Raw genomic sequence first — 5,249 nt, 5'->3', positions numbered from 1 at the left:
ATTTATGGAGTGCAGGCATACTGGTTTGTTGGAGTATTTTGGATTTGTAATGCTTGTCAGATTGTGTAAGTGGTTATGTCAATAGTGAATCAAGAAGCAAGTGTTTGAATGAAAGTCAGTGCTACTTGGTGCTGAGTCCAAACTGACAATCCAGTTTGTGTCCACCTGCATCTTAGTCCGGAGAGAAGCTGACCAATTTAACAGTGCCACTGCCTGCCTTGCTTGCCACACCATCAGCTGTGTGGACCACTCCCTGGTAGCTCCAGATATCAAGCGCCATTTGAGGAAGATTGATATTGTAAATTGAAGAAACAAATCCCCTGTTTGTTCTTCCCTGTATCTTTCCACAGTTTTTACCCATCCCTAATTCAATAAACCATTTTCCTTTTAATCTATCTCTTCTCTATACTTGCACTGCCTGTTGAAGCTGGACTCTTTAGCAATGACAGTGTCAGTTTTGACCCTTTCTGCCCCTTTCCTTATTCCTAATTAGGGCATTAATAGCATTGATTAGGCTTGCTCCAACAGACTGACATTGCTTGTGAAGAAAAAGCACTAAATTATAATGTGCTTATCTTTTGAAATTCACAGTTTAAGGGAGAGGTTATATAGAATGGCAAAGCCAAAACCCAATTAATATAAGTCTTGATTTTTCTCAGAACAGAAGCAGTTGCAATATTATTCCTTAAACCAGTCTTTGTCTCTAGAGGTTCAATCCAGGCAATTTACAATATTCATAGGTTATTACTAAGCAGCTCTGATTCTACCACATCCTACAATAAAAATCTATTACAGAATATGTACTGAATCATAGTCATCATAGTGATTACAGTGAGATGCAAATTGCAACTCTTTATGCCATTAAAGCACAATGTTTATCAATGTAAATTCAGCCACAGTGGAGGGCAGGAAGTGTTTTCAATCTGAAAGATTATGTTGTGTAGTTTATGTTAATTTGTGACAAAAGCTTCAGTGGACCCCAATAATTAGAGGCTGCTGAAGGTGTTCAGAAAATAAGGTTATTTCAACAACTGACATGTCCAGCTGTTCCAACCTAATATCATGTAATTTTGAGCGCCTTTTGACTGAAGGCTGATTATAGCTCCCTATGTGAAATTTCCACTGTAGGGCTCTGCAGTTCTGATTTATATCAATGTACAACAGGTTAAATCCATTCATCTACATTTCAGAATTGTGAGTGTGATGTGATACTAAATCAGGAAGAGCTTTCTACTGACATTTGTGAAAGCAGTGCATATTTCATTAGCGGTACAAGATGCTTGCCAGTTTTTTGTGAACTTTTTTCTAGTTATATGTCATGATTGTCTGTTTCATGGAAAAGATCTCTGAAACAATTCTTGATGGGTCATATTTTATGCAGGGCAGATGTATCTCAGCATGGACAGTTTCACAATTTTTTGGGTGCTGGCTATAGCCAAAGCTGCGGACTTTTACTGGGGTGTGCCAATATTTCAGCTGGGAGCAAAGCCAGAGGTTCCTGACTAGGGGGTCTTGCCCCCTTACTCAGGGTCAGACCGATAGGCATTTTTGGGATCAGGAGGGACTTTTATCCCATGGTCAGATTGGTATGAACTGTGGGTTTTTTGCCTTCCTCTCTAGTGAGGGGCATGGCGCTCTACCTGGGATCTCTTGAACATTTCATAGAAGCAGGACATTGGTTACCGTGGTCATTGGTAACAGTCAGTCAGTCATCTAAAGCCAATGGGAAAACACCTAATCTCCAAAAACTATATGGAAAATTTTATATTGATCTGTGTATGATTTTTTTCAGTTGCATTCAGTACTCTTGATAGAAAAGTAACTGGTTTCTTCACCCCACTTAAAAGTATAGGAGCAAGAATTGCTTCCAAATAATAAGGCAAGCATCAAAGAAATGTATTGAAGTCCCGAGCTAAACAAATAATTTTATTTTAGAACATTAGTACTAACTTTGTTTAAAATTAAATAAATGTTGTGCTTTCTTTTCTACTTCTCTTATAAGGGTGACAATATCCAGAAATTATCTTATATTTACCTGATTTAAGGTTTTGAAGGTAACTATAACTAGAATGATATAAAAGAGAAAATACTTTTTTGGTTAAGCTACTATCCTGAGGGTCATGAAACTTGGTCCCATGGCATTTCCAGGAAGGTTTGTTCCTTACCCTTTTTATGCCTGTTTTTTTTTTCACATTTAATACATAGCTAGCTCTTTGGACAGAATAATTCTGCATCAACATTACTGAACTCCAGTCCATATCAGTGATATGTGCTCGTTTCCACAGTTAAACTCATACCTTTATGCTCTGTCAGTTTTTTATTATGCAAGGGTTTAGACAAACAAATTATACTGAATTAAAAGATGAGGATTTACTATGTGCTGCTTTGTGGTAACTACTTCATACATCTGCTTCCACTACAGCCTAATAAATGGAAGATAAATCAGGACAGCTTACCCCTAAGTGAAACCGAACAAAGTCACTATTGTTTAGACACAGGCTAGGGACAGAAGTTGCACATAAACTGGTTTAAGTGATTGGAAACTGGTTTAAACCTATAGCAGAACAGAAGTTCAGTGCACATAAACCACTTTCAAAATGGCCAAAACTGATTTAAGATAAACCTGGTTGGATGTAATATCAGATGTAGCTGATTAGGTTAAACCAGTTTATGGAACTTTTGTCCCAGATCCCTTCCTGATTCAAGTTAACTCAAAGGTTTCAGCATCCCAGGGTGTTTTGCAGCCCTGGGCTCTGCTGTCTGCTCCAATGGAACAAAGTAGGCTCCAACCCCAGCTGTTAAGGAGCTGAGGCACTAAAGCTTCAGCCCCAGCCTGCTTCCTGCCTGGGCCTGTCAGGGTAGTGGGATGAGGGACAAGAAAGGGATGCTCTGGTCCTCCTAGCTTTGGGCTGTGCAGCCCAGCAAGCCATGAAAGGATTGGCTGATCCCTACCCTCTTCCCAGCCTTGACCTCCTAGAGGTGGGGAACATACTCGTCTCTGCTCCTGCCTGGCATTTGCCCCACCCTGGAGCTTTTTGCCTGTCCCCTGCAGCTCTGAGTTAGGCTGGGAAAGGCTTGGACCGGACTCCTCCTCAGCTGTCCACCTCTGTGTAGGGGTAGGCAGGGTGGCAACACTCCCCCCAGCTGAGATCTGCCCAGCATGAAGTGGAAAAGCTTTTCACTCCCTTCCTGCTCATAGCTCTAGCTGAGCAGGGATCTCCAGCCGCACCTACAGTTGGGGAAGGAGCAGGACTGGTGCGATCCTCCAGTGAGTGCTTTCCTCTGTGCCAGGCAGACCTCAGGTTGGGGAGGTTCATACCCCCTACCCTACTGCCCCTGTCAGAGACAAAGCATTTTTACACTTGCATTCACTGCAGCACCTGGCACCTGGTCGTGCAATGCATGCAGTTGTGTAAGTGGCGAAATGCAAGTCTGCTCTGATGCAGTGGATCTCTGGTATGCGCTGGAAGAAAAGTATGTGTATAAATGCTCAGAGGGCTGGGGAAGGGGCCTAGTTGGAGCTGCAGAGGGAGGCAAGAAACTGCATGGTGTGTGTTCCCCCCCACCACATGGGATGGGGGGGGGGGCATTGAAGGCAAGTGCATCTCCTCTTGTGCCCCCCCACCTCTTGGAGGTGGACAGTTGAGGAAGGAGTGAGGCTGGGGGGTGATCCCAGCCCATCTCAAGTTGTGGGGGGGGGTGAAAAGCCCCCCTTGGTTGCAAGGCAGAGCCAGGTGGGGGGGCCAGTGCATGCAGGGGGTATGTGTGTTGCCCCTCATACCCCATCTCCTGTCTCAGAGGATAAGGGCTGGGGTAAGCCCAGCCTGGTTTGGAGGTGGGGTGGGGGAAAAGAGCCATGGTGGGTGCTTTCTCTTGGCACCCTGCAGATTCTGGCTGCCAGTCAGGCCCGGGCTGCTGCTGAGCTTGGTTCAGCAGCTTGGTCATTAGGTGTAGTACATGTGATGGCCCTCAGGCTTCTGACCCGGGCCAGTGATGCTTCTGTCTGTCCTGGCCACCCAAATACTCAACCTCCGTTCAGTTTGTCACTGGTTCAATCTATGCAGCTTAGAAAGAACTGCAAAGATTGAACTGATTTTGCCTTGGGTTTTTTGAACCTCTGTACTTAGCCTTAAAACACTTACCAGAGAGCATATGATATGCATGAATTCTCCTTCACCCATTTTAACTCAGTATAACTTGTCCATACTCCTTCAGGGATAACCTGCCCCAGTTTAGCTTCCATGTATTGTAGGATAAGAACAGATGCATTAAATAATTACTGCAAAGCAGCTGATACATGGTACATCTGTAATGTGGCATAGCTATTGCATCTGTTTACATCTTAAGTCTAATTTTGCCCTTAGCAGTCTGCCCTTTTATCATACAAGTTAAAGGAGGGTTAGATTTTTAGATGGCCTTGTAAAAATTCACTGCTTTGAAAGAGGAAGTCTGAGGGTAAATTTGACATTCTGGGGCTCAATTTTAAGAGGGTCCTGTTGACATGTGACCTCTGTACATTCACCTAGCTATGTGGCTAGGACCAGCTAGGGAATGTGAAAAATAGTTATTAAAAGTGTCTAGGAAAGAAACAAGGAGAAAGTGAGTGAAAAAAAAAAAAAAGACCCAGACTGTCAAATTTAACTTTGGGGTTAATGTGGATTTTCTTTTGTGCCAGAATCTTAACAGTAAAGGCAATAACTTGTGTGTACATGTATACATGTTCCTAGTGCAAAACATTACTGAATATCTGAGGGAGGTAGCCTGTCACAGTCATACCTTACTAGCACCAGAAAGAACAAAGGGTTTGTATTAGGGGTGCCATGCTTTACCTTTTGCCTGATTTACAGATTAGCATGACTAACAACTTCTGGGCTCTGACTAATCTGAATTTGGTTCCTAGCTCTGTCACAGACTTTGAGCCAGAAAGAGCAGCTGTTATACTTGCCTTTGTCCTTCTATTACAGCTACCCACAAATAACTTCTATCTATAGACTATGGTGTTTTGCCTGTAAAATTGTCTTTTTATCAGTTTTCAGTAGGGTCGGCAGTATATACTATTTGTGCATCTAAATTGATGCGTCGGTGAGGTGAGTGTATTAATTTCTGCTTGCTAAATTGGACATGCCTGAAACACGCATTATGCACCATGCCTGAAGCTGAGCATGTGATACATTTGTTATGTCTGTTGAAAATATCAAATAATTAAGCAACTAGGCCTTTGTTTCATTTCTTTGTTCTCTGCTGTACTT

The sequence above is a fragment of the Crocodylus porosus genome, unplaced genomic scaffold (genome assembly GCF_001723895.1).
Source record: "Crocodylus porosus isolate Cpor-Errol unplaced genomic scaffold, CroPor_comp1, whole genome shotgun sequence".
Taxonomy (NCBI): Eukaryota; Metazoa; Chordata; order Crocodylia; family Crocodylidae; genus Crocodylus; species Crocodylus porosus.
Note: the sequence above shows the minus strand (reverse complement) of the source record.